Raw genomic sequence first — 27215 nt, forward strand, 5'->3', positions numbered from 1 at the left:
ATAGTTTTAAAAATAGTATAGTTTTGAAAAATAATACATATTATACATAGTTTCAAAAATAACATAAAAATTTTAAATTGGAAACGGTATAAGTTATATATAATATATGGTATCACTTTTATTTTTATTTTTACTTTTATTATTATTATTATTATTATTATTATTAATATAATTTAACTTATTTTAATTTTAGGATTCATTTCAGTCCAGATTTGAGGGTCAAGTCTTGTTAAGGTTTTAAATTTAGGTCCATGAGAAATGGTCCAATAGCCTCATCCAAGGCAGAAGCCCAAGAGCAAACCCGCATGAAGATCAAGAAAGAAATGGATGGATCAGATTGCACACCCAAGGATTGTGAAACCCTAAGGAACTACCAGCACCACCTCACTAGATCTGTTGGGTCTGACCTAATCCAACTCATCCAAGGCAGAAGCCCAAGAGCAAACCCGCATGAAGAGCCCAGATGACAGCTAGGGTTTCATCTTTAGCCTCGGTGCCACACACTCTTAACCAGAAGATCAAGAAAGAAATGGATGGATCAGATTGCACACCCATAGGATTTGTGAAACCCTAAGGAAATCATACCAGCACCACCTCACTAGATCTGTTGGGTCTGACCTAATCCAACAATCTTAGATCAAGGAGCTTCAGGGTTTTCTCATAACCCCAGAGGGAGATTGGCGCAGCCATATATCTGTCGTTGGATCTACTCGAGATCTAACAGCATATATTGATAAAAAAATCAAGGTTTTACCGTATGCATCATATCAACCGTCGCCTTCGACGAAGCCTAACTGTTGGATTTGATCCAATCTATTGGCTTGCATGTCACCAAAAAGATCCAGCAACCAATCCATACACGTGTATGATGAATGTGTTGGATTCCATAACCTTTCGAACATGGATTGTGACATCTCCACGCACTCCCAACATCCCTAACATGTGAGCATGAGTCATTTTCCAAGCCACTCTCAGGGCCGGCCCTGAGCCCAGTGTGGAGTACGACCGCCTAGGGCCCAAGTTTGGAGGAGGTACATTCTTAAAAATAATAACAATTTTTAAATTTTAATAATTAAAAAAAGTATTTTTACGTAATTTAATAAATAATTATATAGTTGAAGGGTCAGCTAATTTTGGAGGGGGGCCATTATAACTTTTTTGACCTTAATCATACATAATGACTTTATACCGACAAAAAGCATCACATGAGAATATTAAATGTAAGATAAAAACGTATATTTAAAAAACATAAGTATGATAAATATAAAACGAATAATAAAATGATGATTATTCCATTCATTAGAGGACAAATGAGTGTTCCAATAACTAGAGTTATTTCAGTTCACCGCCCTTTACACTGCTTGTAACACCCCAACCCGTACCCGACCCGTATACGAGTCCAAGATATCACATTGACATTTCAAAACCTTTATTCTTGTAAAATAACTGAACATTTGAACTTATATTAAGAAAATACGATCATATATTGTTCAATTGTGTTTGGTATAAAATTTTGAGATAAAAACGTATTTATGAACAGTGAAATACAGTATGAACAGTACCGTAAACAGTAATGAACACGTTTAAAATATTACAAAATTCTATCAGATGATTTTACAAACCGATTAGAACATATCGGATTTAAACCTTTATTTACATGCCAGCCACTATCCTTATTACAAAATACACACTATACATTTCTTTTCTGATCTGATCTTTGGAAAGGAGGAATTGATCTATCTTGCATAACTTTTATCAATCTTCCTCTTCTCGGAACCTACGTGTGAAACAATCACACGCTAAGTCATTGACTTAGTGAGGCATATAGAACATATAATAAAAATCATAAATCATTTCATATATTAAATTACATACATGCACATATACTATCATATTTCTATTCATATATCAAATCCACACATGTACATATATAATTATCCTCTTCCTTATCATTATCCTCTAATTATCATTAATACATTTTATCATATAATCATATATTTATCATTTATACACATCATATATCATTTCATAAAGAAATACACCTAACACCATATACTTCCTTTAATACAGTTCATATAACTAAAACAAATATGCTTTCATATAACCAATACATGAATCTTGTAATTTATTCCATATAATAAATCAAATATGCATATCACCTTCAGTATATTTGTTTAATCTCTTTATTAGCCCACGTACACTAGTGAGAACTTAAGGTATGTGAGTACATTGAGGTTGTGCACTATTATGTTGTCACCATAGCTCGTATAATTGTCCCGAAGGACCAGTCTATAGATTCCGAAGAACCTAGGTAATCAGTCCATATGTTCCGAAGAACATAGATAAATAGTCCATATGTCCCGAAGAACATAGGTAAACAGTTCATATATCCCGAAGAACATAGGTAAACCCTCGACCCTTGGCATGCCAACTATACCCCTAGCTCTCATATCACAAACATGGGCATTATCATCTCTTCTGTCACATACCGCATGTATGTGTACACATATATCTAATATCATATAACATGTATCACAAGTGCATGCAATCACGTATTACATGTAATCACGTAAATCGTTTCATATGATTTATATCATTTCATATGTAGTCACATAAACATATATATCATATCTCGTTCACATATATTTTCCCATATAACTCATAATTTTCATATCTTATTTTATATCATATATATGTCATCTATGTTCATTCACTTAATCTCATATATTCACATATACATTCACATCACATATTCATATAAGCCTATGTATCTCATGGTTCTTTCACAGGGCTTACTGTCACATTTTTATATCATACATATCATTTAACATATACACTCATAACTCTTTATTTCATATCATGTAATACTCTTACAGAGTATCATATCCTCTTATCATGTATTTCATGTAACATGTTCTTGCTTTCATATAGTCACATTTCATATATTCATGTACACATAAACATCACATCATTCACAAATCAAATAACATTTTAGGAGTCATTTCTTACCATAGTAACTCCGTCACTGGCTCATCACAAGCCAATGTTTATTCAATGACATAAGTACAATTAAATTGCACTCTTATTAGCCTTGCTTGCTTTGATTCAATCCTAACTCTTCGATTTTTCCGTAACTCGTTTAGGCTCGATATCTACATAAATATAATTTCTGAGATGATTATCAAAAGCCTAAACCTTATAACTTGATGTTAATAACTCAAGCTAGTTTAATGAACCAAAATTTCATTTTTTCTTTAGGGGTGTATCGATGCACTATGGGTGCATCGGTACACAAAATAGCTTCGAACTCCCATGCATCGATGCACCCCTTAATGCATCGATGCACATTCAAAAATTATCTTAGTGCATCGATACATACTCATAGTGTATCGATGCACCTGTCCAAAATAGCCCAAAATTCATCAATACTTCACCCAATTTTCATGTATAAAATCCATATCATGCTACTAAACTCATCTATAACAACTTTAACTAATTTCTATCATTCCAATACTTTATAATCTCCCATATTTCATCCAAATTCTTAAGGCTAAGAATCATACCAAATTTTCCATGTTATCCAAACTTAATTCTAACACTTCTAACTTCTTATTCTCATAGATGACAAGTCAAATTCATCCTCCAAATTTATTTAAACCTTCTTATTCAAAATTCCACCTAAAACCCCATTTTCTTTAATATTTCTTAACTTCTTCATCTTTTGATTTTATGATAACTTAAGCTTTCCTTAAGCTTAGTTATCATCTAATGATCAAAACCCACTCTTAAAATTAACAAATAATCAACAAAATATAAAACTCACCTTTGCTCTAGCTTGGGCACGTTGGAGAAGAGAAGAAGATGAAGAAGATAAGTTTGGAAACTTATCTCTTCACATATGCATCACATAGGTATTATAATACCCACTAAATTTTATTTAATTATTTTTCTTGTTCAATGACCTATTTTCCCTTTGACTATTTCAATAATCACTAACAACCCTTCAGGAAATACTTTCACATAAATCATTGAACTTTTCAACTTTTTCACTTTAATCACCAAATTCTAAAATTTTACAATTTGATCACTAACCCGTAGTTTGGGATGTTACAAATCTCCCCTCCTTTTAAGAAAATTCATCCTCGAGTTTTCATTACACACATTGATAAGAACATATCTCATAATGTTCTTATGTTGTCTCCTTTACTTACTCTTTCCTTCCTTTAGTTCTTCAACTAACATTTTCCTTTATTCAATCATCTACTGTCGTTTATAATATAAACAATAACCATTAACCTCATCTATTTCTATCTTTTTCTCCTTCGATTCTGTATTTTCCTTTATACCTTCATATCATGTCACTTATCACATAAACAGTAACATCCATTTCCATTATTCAATATCATAAATCCATCTCTAATAGTAACCAAATTCTTATTCCATCATCATTTGACCAAAATACAACTTTAAATCTTCTTCAACTGTGATTAAATATACATACTTTATAGAATCAAACAATTTTTTTTTCATCACCTTGCATACTTTTCGTATTTCTATATCGAACTTATCATCTACACTTCCATATAACCTTTATCATAATTAACTCTTTAATTTCCTTTTTCCATTTAATTTCCTTATCTCTTTACTCCACCATAAATCAAAATCTCCTTGTAACATATATCATATCTTTGCTTCAGACTCTCATACTTTTCTTCCATTCTTTTAACTCTATCACCTTTACTCTTACGGCTAATTAATAACAACTGTTTAATCTGGGGCACAAGCCCTAATTAACCAATCACATACATGACCTTTCATCATTTCTTAATCCTTGTCTGTACTTTAATACACATGATCTTTTTATATTACTTTATACTTCTCTTTCAATCCTTACTTTCCCTTAAACATAAGAATCGTTCTTTCCTTCACTATATCATATTCATATAATCAACACATTTTTCATCATGTAATCTTATTAACTAAAGCTAACTCTTTCTTCTAGAGTACAAACCCTTATCATGTCCACACTATTACTTATACATAGTACTATCCCTTTATTTCAAATCCATAATTCTGATTTCATTCATCTTATAAACGTATCACTGATGCACTTATTATTGAACTCTTCTACAAATTCTAACCACGGCATTTGATCTTTTAACGTTATTATGGTGACATTTTTCCACCATACTCTAGCTTTCTCACATAGTAACGAAACTACCCAATTTAATTTCTCCACTTTAGAGAAATGAACACCTTCTATCATTATCTTCATATCATTTATCCAAAGGTCTGTAACAACATAACCTTCCTCAAATTCACCCTTGAGCTCGGGTGCTCATATCTCTTTTAACTATTTCGATACATTCATTCTATGAGTTAACGAAGTATACAATTGAAAACACATTGGAATATCATTCAACATCATGAATCATTCTCTATTCTTATACAGGTATTCCCTGAGGTTTTCGCTCTTCTCCCTGCCTGGCCCGGGCAGGTGAATGCTATTAGAATCGGCTAAACCATAGCTCTGATACCATTAAATATAACACCCCAACCCGTACCCGACCCGGATACGAGTCCAAGATATCACATTGACATTTCAAAACCTTTATTCTTGTAAAATAACTGAACATTTGAACTTATATTAAGAAAATACGATCATATATTGTTCAATTATGTTTGGTATAAAATTTTGAGATAAAAACGTATTTATGAACAGTGAAATATAGTATGAACAGTACCGTAAACAATAATGAACAGTGCCATGAACAATGCTATAGTGACTTTCGTAAAACGTTCATAAAACTCGTAAAAATATAACCGTTCATTACTATACAATTATGATTTACATAAACACGTTTAAAACATTACAAAACTCAATCGTATGATTTTACAAACCTATTAGAACATATCGGAATTAAACCTTTATTTACATGCCAACCACTATCCTTATTACAAAATACATACTATATTCTTTTCTGATATGATCTCTGGAAATGAGGAACTAACCTGTCTTACATAACTTTTATCAATCCTCCTCTTCTCGGAACCTACGTGTGAAACAATCACACGCTAAGTCGTTAACTTAGTGAGGCATATAAAACATATAATAAAAATCATAAACATTTCATATATTAAATTACGTACATGCACATATACTATCTTCTTTCTATTCATATATCAAATCCACACATGTAGACATATGATTATCCTCTTCCTTATCATTATCCTATTATTATCATTAATATCTTTTATCATATAATCATATACTTATCATTTATACACATCATATATCATTTCATAAAGAAATACACTTAACACCATATACTTCATGTAATACATTCATATAATTAAAACATATATGCTTTCATATAACCATACATGAATCATGTAATTTATTCCATATAATAAATCACTTATGCATATCACCTTCAGTATATTTGTTTAATCTCTTTATTAGCCCATGTACACTAGTGAGAACTTAAGGTATGTGAGTACATTAAGGTTGTGCACTATTATGCTGTCACCACAGCTTGTATAATTGTCCCGAAGGACCAGTCCATAGGTTCCGAAGAACCTAGGTAATCAGTCCATATGTTCCGAAGAACATAGGTAAACAATCCATATGTCCCGAAAAACATAGGTAAATAGTCATATGTCCCGAAGAACATATGTAAACAGTGCATATGTCCCGAAGAACATATGTAAACAGTCCATATGTCCCAAAGAACATAGATAAACCGTTAACCTTTGGCATGCCAAATATACCCCTAGCTCTCATACCACATAACAAGGGCATTATCATTTATAACAATTCACATTACTTAATCATATCCTTTCTCTTATAAACACATATCTTTTCTTTTCAGTCACGTATCACATATACGTGTAATCATTGATCTCATAATCACATGTTCCTTCTCTTATGTCACATACCATATGTATGTGTAAGCATATATCTAATATCATATAATACGTATCACAAATGCATGTATTCATATAGATTATTTCATATGGATTTTATCATTTCTAATTTATTCATGTAACCTTGCATGTCATATCAAGTAACATATATCATATGTTGCATTTTCACGTAAACATGTAAATCATGTAACATATAATAACATACATCCATTTCTATGTACTAATGCACACATAGTAATCACATAACATTTTATAAGTTACTTCTTACCATAGTAACTCTATAATTGGCTCATCGCAAGCCAATGTTTGATCAATCACATAAGTACAATTTAAATTGCACTTACCTTAGCCTTGCTTTGATTTGATCCTAATTCTTTGATTGTTCCTGAACTTGTTTAGGCTCAATATCTACATAAACATAAATTCCGATACGATTATCAAAAGCCTAAACCTTATAACTTAATGTTAATAACTCAAGCTCATTTAATAAACCAAAATTTTCTACTACAATAACTTTAATAAAACGTTCATAAAACTCGTAAAAATTTAACCGTTCATTATTATACAATTGTCATTTACATAAACACGTTTAAAACATTATAAAACTCAATCGTATGACTTCTCAAAACTGATTAGAACATATCGGATTTAATCCTTTATTTACATGCCAACAACTTTCCTTATTACAAAATACATATTATACATTTCTTTTCTGATATGATCTTTGGAAAGGAGGAACTGACCTGTCTTGCATAACTTTTATCAATCTCTCTCTTCTCGGAACCTACGTGTGAAACAATTACACGCTAAGTCGTTGACTTAGTGAGGCATATAAAACATATAATAAAAATCATAAAAAATTTCATATATTAAATTACATACATGCACATATACTATCATATTTCTATTCATATATCAAATCCACACATGTACACATATGATTATCCTCTTCCTTATCATTATCCTATTATTATCATAATACATTTTATCATATAATCATATACTTATCATTTATACACATCATATATCATTTCATAAAGAAATACACTTAACACCATATACTTCATGTAATACAGTTCATATAATTATAACATATATGCTTTCATATAACCAATACATGAATCATGTAATTTATTCCATATAATAAATCATATGCATATCACCTTCAGTATATTTGTTTAATCTCTTTATTAGCCCATGTACACCAGTGAGAACTTAAGGTATGTGAGTATATTAAGGTTATGCACTATTATGCTGTCACCACAGCTCGTATAATTATCCCGAAGGACCAGTTCATAGGTTCCAAAGAGCCTAGGTAATGAGTCCATATGTTTCGAAGAACATAGGTAAACAGTACATATGTCCCGAAGAACATAGGTAAACAGTCCATATGTCCCGAAGAACATATGTAAACAGTCCATATGTCCCGAAGAACATAGGTAAACCCTCGACCTTTGGCATGCCAACTATACCCCTAGCTCTCATATCACATAACATGGGCATTATCATTTATAACAGTTCACATTACTTATTCATATCCTTTCTCTTATAAACACATATATTTTCTTTTCAGTCACGTATCACATATACGTGTAATCATTGATCTCATAATCACATGTTTCTTCTCTTCTGTCACATACCACATGTATGTGTAAACATATATCTAATATCATATAACACATATCACAAATGCATGTATTCGCATAGATCATTTCATATGGCTTTTATCATTTCTCATTTGTTCATGTAACCTTGCATGTCATATCAAGTAACATATATCATATGTTTCATTTTCACGTAAGCATGTAAATCATGTAACATATAATAACATACATCCATTTCTATGTACTAATGCACACATAGTAATCACATAACATTTTATAAGTTACTTCTTACCATAGTAACTCTATCATTGGCTCATCGCAAGCCAATGTTTGATCAATCAGATAAATACAATTTAAATTGCACTCACCTTAGCCTTGCATTGATTTGATCCTAATTCTTTGATTGTTCCTCAACTTGTTTAGGCTCAATATCTACATAAACATAAATTCCGATACGATTATCAAAAGCCTAAACCTTATAACTTGATGTTAATAACTCAAGCTCGTTTAATAAACCAAAATTTTCTACTACAATGACTTTAATAAAACGTTCATAAAACTCGAAAAAATTTAACCGTTCATTACTATACAATTCATTTACATAAACACGTTTAAAACATTATAAAACTCAATCGTATGACTTCTCAAAACCGATTAGAACATATCAGACTTAATCCTTTATTTACATGCCAACAACTTTCCTTATTACAAAATACATACTATAAATTTCTTTTCTGATCTGATCTTTGGAAAGGAGGAACTGGCCTGTCTTGCATAACTTTTAGCAATCTTCCTCTTCTCGGAACCTACGTGTGAAACAATCACACGCTAAGTCGTTGACTTAGTGAGGCATATAAAACATATAATAAAAATCATAAAGAATTTTATATATTAAATTACATACATGCACATATACTATCATATTTCTATTCATATATCAAATCCACACATGTACACATATGATTATCCTCTTCCTTATCATTATCCTATTATTATCATTAATACCTTTTATCATATAATCATATACTTAGCATTTATACACATCATATATCATTTCATAAAGAAATACACTTAACACCATATACTTCATGTAATACAGTTCATATAATTAAAACATATATTCTTTCATATAACCAATACATGAATCATGTAATTTATTCCATATAATAAATCACATATGCATATCACCTTCAGTATATTTGTTTAATCTCTTTATTAGCCCATGTACACCAGTGAGAACTTAAGGTATGTGAGTACAATGAGGTTATGCACTATTATGCTGTCACCCAGCTCGTATAATTATCCCGAAGGACCAGACCATAGGTTCCAAAGAGCCTAGGTAATCAGTCCATATGTTTCGAAGAACATAGGTAAACAGTACATATGTCCCAAAGAACATAGGTAAACAGTCCATATGTCTCGAAGAACATATGTAAACAGTTCATATGTCCTGAAGAACATAGGTAAACCCTCGACCTTTGGCATGCCAACTATACCCCTAGCTCTCATATCACATAACATGGGCATTATCATTTATAACAGTTCACATTACTTATTCATATCCTTTCTCTTATAAACACATATATTTTCTTTTCAGTCACGTATCACATGTACGTGTAATCATTGATCTCATAATCACATGTTTTTCTCTTCTGTCACATACCACATGTATGTGTAAACATATATCTAATATCATATAACACATATCACAAATTCATGTATTCGCATAGATAATTTCATATGATTTTATCATTTCTCATTTGTTCATGTAACCTTGCATGTCATATCAAGTAACATATATCATATGTTGCATTTTCACGTAAGCATGTAAATCATGTAACATATAATAACATACATCCATTTCTATGTACTAATGCACACATAGTAATCACATAACATTTTATAAGTTACTTCTTACCATAGTAACTCTATCATTGGCTCATTGCAAGCCAATGTTTGATCAATCACATAAGTACAATTTAAATTGCACTCACCTTAACCTTTCTTTGATTCAATCCTAATTCTTTGATTGTTCCTGAACTTGTTTAGGCTCAATATCTACATAAACATAAATTCCGATACGATTATCAAAAGCCTAAACCTTATATCTTGATGTTAATAACTCAAGCTCGTTTAATAAACCAAAATTTTCAGCTACAATGACTTTCGTAAAACGTTCATAAAACTCGTAAAAATTTAACCGTTCATTACTATACAATTGTCATTTACATAAACATGTTTAAAACATTACAAAACTCAATCGTATGACTTTTCAAAACCGATTAGAACATATCGGATTTAATCCTTTATTTACATGCCAACCACTTTCCTTATTACAAAATACATACTATACATTTCTTTTCTGATCAGATCTTTGGAAAGGAGGAATTGACCTGTCTTGCATAACTTTTATTAATCTTCGTCTTCTCGGAACCTATGTGTGAAACAATTACATGCTAAGTCGTTGACTTAGTGAGGCATATAAAACATATAATAAAAATAATAAAACATTCATATATTAAATTACATACATGCACATATACTATCACATTTCTATTCATATATCAAATCCACACATGTACATATATGATTATCCTCTTCCTTATCATTATCCTCTTATTATCATTAATACCTTTTATCATATAATCATATATTTATCATTTATACACATCATATATCATTTCATAAAGAAATACACTTAACACCATATATTCCTGTAATACAGCTCATATAACTAAAACATATATGATTTCATATAACCAATACATGAATCTTGTAATTTATTCCATATAATAAATCACATATGCATATCACCTTTAGTATATTTGTTTAATCTCTTTATTAGCCCATGTACACCAGTGAGAACTTAAGGTATGTGAGTACATTGAGGTTGTGCACTATTATGCTGTCACCACAGCTTGTATAATTGTCCCGAAGGACCAGTCCATAGATTCCGAAGAACCTAGGTAATCATTCCATATGTTCTGAAGAACATAGGTAAACAGTCCATATGTCCCGAAGAACATAGGTAAACAGTCCATATGTCTTGTAGAACATATGTAAACATTCTATATGTCCCAAAGAACATAGTAAACCCTCGACTCTTGGCACGCCAACTATACCCCTAGCTCTCATATCACATAACATGGGCATTATCATTTATAATAGTTCACATTTCTTAATCATATCATTTCTCTTATAAACCATATCTTTTCTTTTCAGTCACGTATCACATGTACGTGTAATCATTGATCTTATAATCACATGTTCCTTCTCTTCTGTCTTATATCGCATGTATATGTACACATATATCTAATATCTTATAACACGTATCACAAGTGCATGTAATCACATATTACATGTAATCACGTAAATTTTATATGATTTATATCATTTCACATGTAGTCACATAAACATATATATCATATCTCGTTCACATATATTTTCCCATATAACTCATATAATTTGATTCATATCTTATTCTTATATCATCATATATATGTCATCTATGTTCATTCACTTAATCTCATATATTCACATATACATTCACATCACATATTCATATAAGCATATGTATCTCATGGTTCTTTCACAGGGTTTACTGTCACATTTTTATATCATATATATCATTTAACATATACACTCATAACTTTTATTTCATATCATGTAATACTCTTATAGAGTATCATATCCTCTTATCATGTATTTCATGTAACATGTTCTTGCTTTCATGTAGTCACATTTCATATATTCATGTACACATAAACATCACATCATTCACAAATCAAATAACATTTTAGGATTCATTTCTTACCATAGTAACTCCGTCATTGGCTCATCGCAAGCTAATGTTTATTCAATAACATAAGTACAATTATATTGCACTCACCTTATCATTGCTTGCTTTGATTCAATCCTAACTCTTCTATTGTTCCGTAACTCGTTTAGGCTCGATATCTATAAATATAATTTTCTAGATGATTATCAAAAGCCTAAACCTTATAACTTGATGTTAATAACTCAAGCTAGTTTAATGAACCAAAATTTCATTTTTCCTTTAGGGGTGTATCGATGCACTATGGGTGCATCATTACACAAAATAGCTTCGAACTCCCATTCATCGATGCACCCATTAATGCATCGCTGCACATTCAAAAATTATCTTAGTGCATCGGTACATACTCATAGTGTATCGATGCACCTGTCCAAAATAGCCCGAAATTCATCAATACTTCACCCAATTTTCATGTATAAAATCCTTATCATGCTACTAAACTCATCTATAACAACTTTAACTAATTTCTATCATTCCAACACTTTATAATCTCCCATATTTCATCCAAATTCTTAAGGCTAAGAATCATACCAAATTTTCCATGTTATCCAAACTTAATTCTAACACTTCTAACTTCTTATTCTCATAGATGACAAGTAAAATTCATCCTCCAAATTCATTTAAACCTTCTTATTTAAAATTCCACCTAAAACCCCATTTTCTTTAATCTTTCTTAACTTCTTCATCTTTTGGTTTTATGATAACTTAAGTTTTCCTTAAGCTTAGTTATCATCTAATGATCAAAACCCACTCTTAAAATTAACAAATAATCAACAAAATATAAACTCACCTCTGCTCTAACTTGGGCACGTTGGAGAAGAGAAGAAGATGAAGAAGATAAGTTTGGAAACTTATCTCTTCACACATGTATCACATGGGTATTATAATACCCACTAAATTTTATTTAATTATTTTTATTGTTCAATGACCTATTTTCCCTTTGACTCTTTCAATAGTCACTAACAACCCTTCAGGAAATACTTTCACATAAATCATTGAACTTTTTAACTTTTCCAGTTTAATCACCAAATTCTGAAATTTTACAATTTGATCATTATCCCGTAGTTTGGGATGTTACACTGCTTTCCGAATTCGCTCGGTTCTTCTTCTTCTTTTTGAATTGTATTCTCAACGTGAATAAAGGAGTTTGATTCTCAGTAATTCAATCTACAAACAATCTAATTTCTTCTTTCACCCCCTTATTTTAACTTTAATTTACTTGTTCTTTCCTCTAGTTATTTCTTTATCATGTTAGGGTTTTCATCTTAGTTTCCAAAATTTTCAATAATTTTTATTCATCTTTTAAGTCTTACTTTCCCTAGTTGCAAGTTGGAGAAGAGAAGCTGAATTCCTTTTTTGTTTTAATTTTTGCTCTTTCATTTGTAATTTTGGTTAAAATGTAATTTAGATAGTCAATGTTGTTCATCTCTTCATCTTTATTTGAACTTTAAAGAGGGGTTTTGGCTTTTGACGTAAAATAAACGAAGTTCATTTCTTTAGTTGTTGAAAAAATTTGCAAAAATAAGAAAAAGAAATAAATAGTTATTGCTTGCCATTATTGGGCATATATTTTTTGTTTTAAATTATGATTTGTCTTGCGTGTAGTAATGTTTTGTTATAACTTAAATGTTTTAAAAGGATGATTGATACAATTTGCTAAGGCTCTGTTTGCTTGATGCTTTTTGATGTTTTTATTTTGGTGTTCATGTTATAACTATTAATATTTATGTCAACAGTGTTAATTATCAAATTGGGAATTTGAGATTTTATCTTACTCCAATGAGTTACAATTCTAATTGATGAATCCATATGCAATTGTTCTTTTCTTATACTTATTTATTAGAATTGGTTGTATTTGACTCTTTGACGAGATGTTGCCTAAAAAAACATTTGTCTGGAAGTGAAAAAAGAAAAAAGGAAGCGAGAGGATGAGTTAAAGAACTCACAAAAAGGTTCTCTTGATAAATTTGTGTTTAAAAAGGCTGATTCTCATGAAACTTTGAATCAATCAATTGAAAATTTGCATACTGAAAATCCTGGAAATTCTGAAAATGTGAATGATGAAGTGAATGATCCAATTGACTTTATTGATGTGCCAATTGATGAAAATGTTGAAAATTTAGGCATCGATGAAGAAACACTTCCTCATTTGAATATATATGATCCTATAAATTGGAGAATCTTGACAATAATGCGAGGGATATATTAGTTGAAAAAGGGCCCATAAGAGAAATAGATCTTGAATTTCCTATTGATAAATATTATAGACATTTCTCATATGCATGTTATTCTAGAAAGTTGAGCAATGGTGAGACCAGTGATAGAAAATGGTTAGTTTATTCCAAAATTGTTGACAAAGTATATTGTTTTTGTTGCAAGTTGTTCAAATCGATTAGTAATGTAAGTCTGATAGCAAATGATGACTTAAGTGATTGGAAACATATTAGCCAAAAGCTTAAACAACATGAAAATAGTGTTGAAATATGATTAATATGAATACTTGGAATGAATTGAGAGTAAGATTGGATAAAAATCAAACAATCGATAAAAATTTGCAAGAAGAGATTATGAAAGAGAAAGAGCATTGGAGACAAGTGTTATAAAGAATATTCTCAGTTGTGAAATGTCTTGCTAAACATAATCTTGCATTTCAAGGATCCAATGAAAACTATATCAAGATAACAATGGTAATTTTCTGGGATTGATTGAAATGATTGCAGAGTTTGGTGTGATTATGCAAGATCATGTTAGACGCATTCAGGATCGTAAAATTCATTATCATTATCTTGGACATAAAATTCAAAATGAGTTCATTTCCCTTTTGTCTCAAAGTGTGAAAATTCTATCATTAAGATCATTAAAGAGGCTAAATACTTTTCCATAATTCTTGATTGTATGCCTGATGTGAGCCATCAAGAACAAATGACCCTCATAGTTCGATGTGTTAATATATTAAATAACAAAGTTAAAATTGAGGAGTTCTTTTTGGAGTTTCTAAAAGTGGATGATACATCTGGATTATGACTCTTTAATAAACTAAAAAATGTTTTGAAGTCTCTTGATCTTAATGTTGATGATGTGAGGGGACAAGGTTATGATAACGATTCTAATATGAAAGGAAAGCACCAAGGTGTTCAAAAAAGATTTCTTGAAATTAATCCAAAAGCATTATACATGCCTTGTGCTTGTCATAGTCTAAATCTCACTCTTGCTGATATGACACATTCTTGTGTTAAAGCTATTTCTTTTTTGGAGTTGTTCAATGTATATATGCATTGTTTTAGGGTTTACAAAGAGATGGAAAACTTTACTTAATAATGTTCCTGGATTAACTGTGAAATATTTATCAAATACTCAATGGGAGAGTCGAATTAAAAGTGTCAAAGCTATTAGATTTCAATGTCCCCAAATAAGATTGGCTTTGTGTGAATTATATGAATCTTGTGAAAATGTCGCAAAGTCAAAAACTGAAGCTGAAAGTTTGGTGAATGCACTTTCAAGTTTTGGGTTTTTGCTTGGTGTTGTGATTTGGTATGGCATTTTATTTGCTGTAATATGGTAAGCAAGAAATTACAATCTACGTGTATGTGTATTGCTACTACCATAAGGAAATTAGAAGGTGTGATGTCCTACTTTGAAAAATATAGAGATGAAGGTTTTACAACTAGTATGAATAGGTAAAAGTCTTGCACATTAAATGGATATGGAGCCTATCTTTCCCACAAAATCGTGTGATTAGGAAGAATTTTTTGGAGAGAATAATGAGGATAACAAAGTTGAATCGCCTGAAGAGTCATTTAGAGTTAATTATTTTGTGGTTGTGGTAGATATGGAAATTACTTCTTTGAAAAATAGATTTGAACAATTGAAGACATTTGAAAGTATTTTTGGATTTTTATATGATTCAAAAAGTTAAAGTCATTAAATGATAATGAGCTGAAAGAATGTTGTGCTCATTTTCATTCTACCTTTTCTCATGGAAATTCATATTATGTTGAGTTAGATGATCTTTTCTCTGAATTGAATGTCTTACAAATGACTTTGCCAACAAAATTGTTATCCGCCACTGAAATTCTTAAGTTTTTCAAATCTGCAAATTGTTATCTGAATGCTTCAATTGCTTATAGGATTTTATTAACTGTGCCTGTGACCTTAGATTCAGCCGAAAGAAGTTTCTCAAAGCTTAAATTAATAAAAACGTACTTGAGGTCATCAATGTCACAAGAAATGTTGAATGGTTTAGCAACATTAGCTATTGAGAAGGAGATGATAGGAAACATTGATGTTGATGTTATTATCAATGACTTTGCATCTCAAAATGCTAGAAGAAACCGTTTCTTATGAGAATTTGTGTATGTTGTTTTGTAGGTGAGAGGCGTCAATTTTCGATTGAGAGAAACGATTCTAATAGATGATTGAAACATAATAGGAGTAAATTGAGTGAAAATTGTGATGTTTCTTTATATATTTGGTAAAATAATGTTGGTTAATGTAATAGAATCTACTCGTATAATTTTTAATGAAAACATTTGTTTGACGTTTACCGAAATTTATTCTTGAATTTTAAGTTATTTTTTAAGGGTCCTTATCTCTTATTTTGCCTAGGGCCCTTAAAATGTCAAGACTGGCCCTGGCCACTCTGGTGTCTTGACAGTGGCAGAGGTGGACGAAGAAACGATTTTCAGTAGCCATCATCATATGCAAACAAAATGGGCATAAAAAATCAAGAAAGAAAATTGTGAGATTTTTATGAGGTTTTTACTTTCATAACCCTTCTTGTAAACAAGTATAAAAACCCTCAAAACAAGAATTATAAAGGAGAAAAAACAAAGAAATCAATAAAATTAAAGTTTTTTTAGGTAACCTTTCTCTCAGTATCCATTTCTTCTTTTTTGTGCATGCGTGTCTCAAATCATAAATAACAGAGAGAGGATTATGGAAAAGATGAGAAGTAGGACCTTACCCTTAGTGGTTTTGTCTCGGAGCTAATGTCATCGGGGAGATCTTTGGTAAGGAAGAGTACCTTTAGGAGTCTAGCAGATGTAGTGGAGGCTCGATTTTAGGTTAAGATCGAAGTGAAAGTCTTTGGTTTTGGGTTTTAGGCTATGATTTGGGTAAGCGAAGGCGGTCGGACAGAGGGTAAATACAGAGGCGCGATAGCCATTGGGTTTTGATTGAGGTTCGACTGAGAGGGGAGTGTAGGTTTTTTAGGGAAAATAAAAGGAAAAAAAGTGTGGAAAGGTGTGAAACATTTTTCTGATTTAGCAAAAATCATTTTTATATAACTTTTTAAGGTTAATTTTGTTCATACCCTTAAACTTTTAGCGCATTTTTGCAGTTTAGTCACATGTAATGGTCATTTCGTTATTATGTTAATTTTTATGTCTTCATTGAGTAGTTATACGTATATTGTTTGATAGAGTATTCTTGGTTTTAAAAATTGCAATAATTATGTTTTAGTCCTCCCAATTTGCATGTGTTTTTGTATCTTGACCACTGTTTTATTTCCATGGTTATATGTTTAATTTTAATTTAGTTTCAATTTAGTCCTTAATCTAAAACTTGATATTGAGTTAAATTAGTCCTTAAACTATCTTGAAGACTTCGATTTAGTCCTTAGATAAGTTATTTTATTAATTAACCTTAACAATGATTTATTTAAATAGTTTACTTTGAAAATTTTAAACTATTATTAGTTTTGTTAATAAATAATTTCATTACTTTTGTGTTTAAATACACATCTATTGAATATGTTTGATGTTAATTATCTCTAAACTTTTTAAGATTAAATTGTTTCTTCAATTAGTTGCTTAGATCTTAAGATAAACATTTAGTTTATGTTCTTTAGGTCCATAATTAGAGCTTTAAATTTTAGGTTTAAACTTTAGGTTTATTTTCACTTTTGTTCTTTAATATTAGGGAATAATTCAATTTGGGCTTTCACATCAAGATATCTGATTGCTCAAATCGATTATTCGCTTTAATAATTTATTAATGTTAATTATATCATTAATTAGAGCCTCAATTATAGGTTATATATAATTAGTCCCTCAACTTTTAAATTAGACTTTCTATAGCTTAAGTAATTAGGGTTAATATATAGGTTTTTCAACCTTAGATATTTCACCATCTGGCCCTCCAAATTTTAATTAACTAAGTAGTTAACAAATAAATTAGGATTAATTTGAGCCTTCATTTCAGGTTTAATTTCACCTTAGACCTTTAATATTATGGAGTAATTCAATTTAGGCTTTTAAATTAAGATGCCCGATTGCTCACATCGATTATTCAATTCAATAATTGGTTTTAAAAAATAGGAATAATATTAGAGACTTCATTTTCATGACTAGTACTCTAGGTTCTCTAATTTTCATAATTTGACACTTTAGATTAGGAAAACCCTAATTATCTCACTTAGTATAATTAGGTTTTAATTGGTTGTTTGATTGCATTTGTTTTGAAATATAAGACAATATTAACTTATTAGGGAATTAATAGAACAACTCCCGCAATCATGCTCAAGGGGTGACTATTGGTAATCCTCAAAATAGTTCAACATCTTTTTCAAAACCCCTTCATAATTTCTTAATCCCTAAGGTAATGTTCGGTTATCAGGCATAATAATTGATCTTTCGCATTCATGCTAAGAGGCTAATATTATTGGTCTCAATAAATGAATATCCTCTTCAACTTTGCATCCATAGTGATTTTTAAATTAAATAAAACTTCGAACTAAAAATGTCCAAATTTTAAATATAGGGTAATCGACTAGATACCAATTTCTGGGTGTTGTGAGGGTGCTAACCCTTCCCCTTGCGTAACTAACTCCTGAACCTGATTTTTGGTTTTCACATACCTAAAACTTGGTATTTTGATAAAATAAAATGTTTAATTAAAATTACCCAATTTCTGAAAATGATTGGTGTAGACTCCCAACATTCCTTAAAATCATTTCAAAAGAAAACCCCAATCGATGCAACTAGTCGACTTTTCCCCCGAAGGGCCGGTTGTGATATCTTGGCAACTTCGCTGGATACTTTTGTTTTCTAAAACAAAATATTTGAGAGTCGAGCCACGAGTTCATTACCCTATATTCATATTTAGAAATTTTGAGTTCGAATTAATTTAATTTACGATTCATTATGTTTTTCAAAAAATTAAAAAAAAATCTCTATGGTTAATGCTTACAATTGATTGAAAATATTTAAAAATGTTTCATATCATAGCATTATACCGAGCTTCATCCGTTTCACCTATGTAAGGGAAACATCACACCTCAAAAGAGCACTGTTCTTTCTCGTGTGGGTCTGACAAACTACCTCTAGAAAGCATTCTAGGTGTCTGTCCGAATATCAGTTCTATGATACGCATTTAGTGGTATAAACCAAAATCAATAGTTTCATTCTATAACTCACATCATACTTTAATCATCCAATGAACCAAAATCAACACAATGAATTGAAATTAGAAAACAATCAAGCATGTGGCAAAGCTAGGAAATAAGTTGTTGAAAACATTTTGTTGTTTCGATATAACAAATTAAATATAAAGAATTTTAATTTTGAAAATGATTTTTCTAAGCATATTCAATATATTAAATCGAATATCAAAATATTACTCAAAGTATTTCAAAGTTCATTTTAAATCATTACTCAAGTGTAAAATTATGTTTTAATCTTAAAATAATTTCAAAACGATTTTACAAAATATTTTGAACCATTTCAAAGCTAAAAATTCCAGATTGCTCAGAGGGAACCGATTCTCCCCAAGGGGGTACCGATTCCCCCTTAATGGTTTGGCCCCGAGAATTCCAGTATGCTCGGAGGGAACCGATTCCCCCCCAGGGGGTACCGATTCCCCTGTTCAACGATCGAAATATTTGAATTTTACACTTAGGGAACCGATTCCCCATGAGGGGTACCGATTCCCCCCACGCTCCAAGCTGTTGTATTAATTGTTTTCACACTTAAACGGCTCCAATAACTTCATTAATGATCCCCAACATTCAGAAGTGATTCAAGGTGTATTTAAGCAAGCTTAGAAGCCATTGATCAACAAAAAAAAATCAAGCAACTAAAATCAAGAAAGAATCAAAGAGAAAGCATCAAACCTCAAGTTTGAGCATTTCAAGCCTATTTTTCATTCAATATTCATTTTTCTTTCAAGAACACTTATTGTGCTCAATTGTATTTATTCTTGAGTGTTCTTTCTTTGTTCTAGACTTGTGCAAACATATTTGTTTTGTGAGGTTTTTATTGTATGTTTGCAAATTTGTAATCTTCTCTTTGAGAAAAGAGTGTTATCAAGAATTGGGGTATATTCTTGAGGGAGTTGTAAGGTTATCTCTTTGGCCTCAAAAGAAAGAACAAATTAGTCAATTTTTTGGAAAATCCTTAGTGTGGATAGCTAAGGTAGTGGACGTAGAATTTGGTTGATAAAGTCGAACCACTCTAAATCGTTGTGCAATTACTTTCAATTTTCTGCAAAAGCTTTCAAAAAATTTTAATTACCAATTCACCCCCTCTTGGTCGATTCTGTCAATCGATTAACTCAACAATTTGCATCAGAGCCTAACTCATTTGAAGGTTTAATCCCCTCTTGAGTCGATTCGGGAAGAGTTACATCGATAATCAAAGTCATCAATGGCCTCTACTTCAAACTTCGACTCTGGTCTAGATTCGATGCCCGTCAACAAGCCTCCTTTCTTCAATGGGGATAACTATGCCTATTGGAAAAATAGGATGATGTACTTCATTCAAGCAAGTGACATGGGAGCATGGAATGCCGTAAAGAAGGATACATCAAGCCTCTCACTCATCCAAGATTGTGGAGTGAATGAGAAACAAGAATGTTCCAGCTCATCCAAAGCCATCCATATCATATTTTATGCTCTTGGACCAGATGAATATAGAAGAGTTTCATCTTATACAATCGCCAAAGAAATATGGGACAAACTTCAAGTCACTCATGAACGTACCGATGAGGTAAAGAAATCTAAAATTAGTATTCTAACGCATAGCTATGAAAATATCAGGATGAAACCAAATGAAGATATCAAAGCTATGACGGATAGATTTTCAATGATTGTCAATGGTCTCAAATCATATGGAGAGATCATTTCAAATGAAAAGCTTGTGAGGAAGTTGGTCTACTCCCTTCCAAAATCATGGCAATCAAAGAAGATGGTAATCATCGAGTCTAAGGACCTAATGTCCTTAACTCTTGAAGAACTAATCGGTTCCCTTCTCACTCATGAAATGATGCTTGAAGATGAAGTGGACCTTGATAAGATTGACGAGACACCAAAGGAGAAGGAAAAGAAGAAAAACATTGGAGTTGCTCTCAAATCCACAAAAGATGAGAATGATTCGAATGACGATGATGATGACGAGGAAATGGCATTATTTGCCAAACGATTCAGAAAGTTGATGATGCCCAATCGAGGAAGAAAATTCAAACGTCATGAAGGCTTCAAAACTGAATCGAAGGAGAAAGACCCAATCATTTGCTATGAATGCAAAAAGCCGGGGCATGTCAAATATGATTGCCCACAATTGAAGAAAAGGGTCAATCCAAAAAGAAGCACAAGGCTCATGTAGCTACATGGAGTGATGAAGAATGTTTCGATGAAGAGGAACAAGAAGTTGCAAACTTGTGCTTGATGGCTATCGGGGAAGATTCTAAGGTAACCTCTAACTCATTCGTTTGGATGAATTATCTTATGATGAGTTATTAGAGGATTATAATGGGTTGGCTTTGGATTATAAGACTCTATTTTCGAAATACAAAAATGATATTTCAAAATTGAAAAACGAAAATAGTCTTATATCCAAGACCAACAATGAGCTTGAAAGTAAGATCAAAGAATTGCAAATCAAAATTAATGAATTTGAAAAGAAAAATAATGATTTGCATAATTTACTTTCAAAAGTTCATGATGATCATCAAAAGAAGATTGATCTTCTTAAAACTTCTTTTAATAAGTTGGAACAAAAAGTTTTGAAAAATGTGAGAATTCAAAATCCAATTTTGTTAAGAAAAGTTTTAGAAGCTACAATCATAGATGTCCTCAACGAACCTTGAATGGTAAAACTGTTAGGAGTATATGGGTTCCTAAAGAATTCATTACTACTAAAGATAAGGATGTCCTTCATAAATGGATACCAAAGGGGACAAAGATTTTAGAAACTAATGAATATGGACCCAAAAGAATTTGGGTACCAAAAATTAGAAATCCAAATTCATGGTACCTTGATAGTGGATGCTCGAGACACATGACCGGAGACAAAATTCGGTTCATAGAGCTTAACGCCAAAAATGGAGGAGAAGTGACTTTGGTGATAATTCAAAAGGTCACATTGAAGGTATTGGTACTATAGGTAATACCTCTTCCATACAAATTAAAAATGTGTTATATATGAATGGATTAAAGCATAATCTATTAAGTATTAGTCAATTATGAGATAAGGGATTCAATGTCATGTTTGAAATTAATGGTTGTAAAGTCATTGACATTGCATCTAATCGGGTCATGCTTGTTGGTCATAGAATATGAAACATATACATGGTGCATTTAGATTCTATTAATATGAAACATTTGTGCCTAGTTGCTATGGATGAGCATGATAGTTGGTTATGGCATAGGAGACTAGGACATGCTAGCATGAGTGTTTTGCAACGGTTAGTTCAAGGAGAATTGGTTCGAGGGCTGCCTAAACTAAAATTTGATAATGATAAAATCTGTGATGCTTGTGCTAAAGGAAAACAAAAGAGAGTTTCTTTTAAATCCATTAATGATGTGTCAACTAGTAGAGTATTACAATTGATCCATATAGATCCTTTTGGGCCAACTAGGACTACTAGCTTGGGTGGAAAACAATATGCATTTTTCTTGGTAGATGACTATTCTAGATATACTTGGTTCTATTCTTAATTACTAAAGATGAAGCATTAGAAATTTCATCACATTTTCAAAAGTAATCCAAAACGAAAAAGGTTACTCTATCACTAGTGTTAGAAGTGATCATGGCACTGAATTTGAAAATCTTGGATTTAATGAGTTTTGTATTTCTAATGGTATTAGCCATAATTTTTCAACACCTAGAACCCCTCAACAAAATGAAGTTGTTGAGAGGAAAAATCGAACTTTAGAAGAAACGGCTAGAACCATGTTTTGTGAAAATAATTTGCCAAATATTTTTGGGCGAAAGCCACAAATACCGCTTGTTATGTTGTAAATCGAGTAATGATTAGGCCAATTTTAAAGAAAACTCCATATGAAATTTTCAAAAATAAAAAGCCTAACATTAGCTATTTTCATCCTTTTGGATGTAAATGTTTTGTTTTAAACAACGGTAAAGAAAACCTTGGCAAATTTGATGCTAAAAGTGACAAAGGAATTTTTCTGGGTTATTCATTAAATTCTAAAGCTTATCGAGTATTTAATAAAAGAACTTTAGTTGTAGGAGAGTCTATACATGTTGTTTTCGATGATAATCTCCTTCTGAGGAAGGATTCTTGTGTTAATGATGATGTAGGTATTATAAATACAAATGACGTTAGACATGACGTTGGAGAATCATCATCAAAGGAAGAAACGAAAGATGAGGAAACTCATGATCCTCTCGAGAATCCAACCATTGAAGAAAGGGAAATATCTTATCCAAGAGAGTACAACTATGTCATTGATGGTGAAATTATAGGTGATTCATTCAAATGGGTAAGAACTCGATCTTCTCTTATAAATATTTGTAATTATGTTGCATTTATTTCATGCATAGAGCCTAATAATATTAAAGAAGCATTAAATGATGAACATTGGATTATGGATATGCAAGAAGAGTTAAATCAATTTGAGAGAAGTAAAGTATGGACATTAGTTGAAAGGCCTAGTAATAAATCTACTGTAGGTACTAGATGAGTATTTAGGAATAAGCTTGATGAGAGTGGTAATATAGTGAGAAACAAGGCTAGACTTGTTGCTCAAGGGTATACTCAAGAAGAGGGCATAAACTATGATGAAACATACGTTCCCGTAGCTAGGATTGAAGCAATTAGAATGTTATTAGCATTTGCATGTTTTCATGAATTTAAATTATATCAAATGGATGTTAAAAGTGCATTTTTAAATGGTTTTTAAAAGAAGAAGTGTATGTGGAACAACCTCCAGGTTTTGAAGATTTAAAATTTCCGGATCATGTTCTTAAATTGACAAAAGCACTTTATGGTTTAAAACAAGCTCCTAGAGCTTGGTATGAAAGATTGTCAAACTTTTTAATTGAAAAAGGTTTTTCAAAAGGGAAGGTTGATACTACATTGCTTTTAAAGCATAAAGGTAAATATTTTTTAGTAGTTCAAATTTATGTTGATGATATAATATTTGGTTCTACTAATGATGTTCTTTGCCAAGAATTTTCTAAGCTAATGCAATGCGAATTCGAAATGAGCATGATGGGGGAGCTCTCATTTTCCTTGGGACTCCAAATCAAGCAAAGAAAATATGGCATCTTCATCAATCAAGCTAAGTACGTCAAAGATATGCTCAAGAAGTTTGGACTGAAAAATGGGAAACCTCATGACACTCCAATGAGCTCTTCTACAAAACTTGACTTGGATGAAGAAGGTAAATGTGTGGATGTTAAATTATATAGGTCAATGATTGGTTCTTTGCTTATCTAACTGCAAGTAGACCGGACATTATGTTTAGTGCTTGCTTATGTGCTAGTTTCAATCATGTCCTAAGGAATCACATTTACTAGCTATTAAGAGAATCTTTAGATACCTTAAGGACACTCCTAGCTTAGGACTTTGGTATCCTAGAGACTCTAGCATTAACGTGCATGCCTTTTCTGATGCGGATTATGGAGGATGCAAATTAGATAGGACAAGCACCTCCGGTACTTGCCAATTCCTTGGAAATATGCTGATTTCTTGGTTTTCAAAGAAACAAAATTGTGTTGCATTATCTACCACTGAAGTTGAATACATTTCAGCCGGTAGTTGTTGTGCACAAGTTTTATGGATGAAACAAAAACTTTTTTATTATGGAATTGAAGTAGGTACCATTCCTATCAAGTGTGACAATACTAGTGCTATTTGTCTCACTAAAAATCACATCCAACACTCTAGAACTAAGCACGTTGAAATAAGACATCACTTAATTAGAGACCATGTCGCTAAGGAAGATGTAGTTCTAGAATTTGTTGATATTTTGCATCAATTAGCGGATATCTTTACAAAACCTTTAGACAAGGAACGTTTTTGGACACTTAAGAGAGAATTAGGTTTAACTGACCTATCTTCACTTAGTGTTTAAAATAATTTTAGCACTTTTAAGACTAAATGAAAAATGCTTATAATAGTAATTTCTGATTACATTCATTGCTATTAGTTAGGGGGAGTTTATGATTCTTGATGAAAAATTAACTTTATGTTCAAATGTAATTTAAGGATTAATTTGATTGATTGAACATAATTAATTTTTGATATATGAGTTTTCAATACCACTAGAAATGATTAATTTAGCATTTTGAGTATTTAAAATACAGATTTTTTTAATTATAGGGCAGAGGGAATCGATACCCCCTTGAAGGGGAACCGATTCCCCCTTTGAATGGGAACCGATTCCCCCTAGGGGAATCGATACCCCCCTGGGGTTCTGGTTTTTAACCGGGCAGAAAACCCAAAAATGTTAAAACCCTCTTATCTTGTTGTCGTTTCTCTCTCTACTCTCTCCCTGTTTATTTTTCACCTCAAATCAACGCTTCTTATAGGAATTACTTCAAATATCATCTTCTAAACCTGCTAGCATCATTAAAATCATGCAAACAACATCAAAATCCACTCAATCTCATCTTTCAAGTTAAATTTTTCTAAACTCTCTATTTCATTAATTTTGAACATAGGACTAGTTTCAATTAGTTCTATATATAAATAGTGATCGGGCATTGCTTATTAGTGTTTCGAAACTAAATTTTTACAACTAATTTCATCAAAAACACAAGATTTTTCTGAAATTTTCGAAAATTTTGAAATATATATTTATTATTGTGTTTTGATTAAATTACGTTGTTGTTATGAAAACTATACATATATTGATTTTCAAACCTTATTTTTCAATAAGTTTTTCGAAAACTTTGCCCATTATGATTAGTTTAAGAGAACCTTGAAATATTGAGAACTCAATTGAGTTTTGGGATTGATTGAATTGCATACATGTATTTTCTAAATTGCAAGTTATCCATTCTATTCTGATTTCCTAAACCATGTCCAATCCTAAACGTGCTAGGTCATCATCCAGTTGTTCAAACCAACAACCAAATCCACCTCCAAATCCTCCTCCTATTCCTGAAATTCCTATTCCTAATCTCGTTGATCCTAATATGACTATCCAAAACTTGTGCTTCAATCATTCTGGTCCTAGAAATCATCGTTTTTGGTATAATCAATATTTTGACTCTTACAAAATTAGAGAAGAACGTATCCCTTCTCGTCAAGCTATGATAGATATCGATTTTAGATATCTTCCTCTTTTACAAGAGTGGAAATTTGATAAACTTTGTGATCTTGAACCTATAGTTTACCATCAACTTGTTCGCATATTCTATTCTAATCCCGTTTGTATTAAAAACTGAGCTCAAACCAAAACCATAGCAGTTCGTTTCTATCTCCTAGGACAATTCATCCATCTTGACTCGGCTTACATAGCTAATGAATTAGGATTAGATAATGATGGTATATCAAATAAAAAATAGTTTTTAGGTTCTCGTTATAAAAGAAGGGATAGTGCGAGTGTCCTAGATCTTCATGATTGTTTTCTTCATCTAATGATTTCTTGGTGGTTTCGACCA

This window comes from Hibiscus syriacus, unplaced genomic scaffold, assembly GCF_006381635.1.
Source record: "Hibiscus syriacus cultivar Baekdansim isolate YM2019G1 unplaced genomic scaffold, ASM638163v2 tig00110174_pilon, whole genome shotgun sequence".
In the NCBI taxonomy this organism is placed as follows: Eukaryota; Viridiplantae; Streptophyta; class Magnoliopsida; order Malvales; family Malvaceae; genus Hibiscus; species Hibiscus syriacus.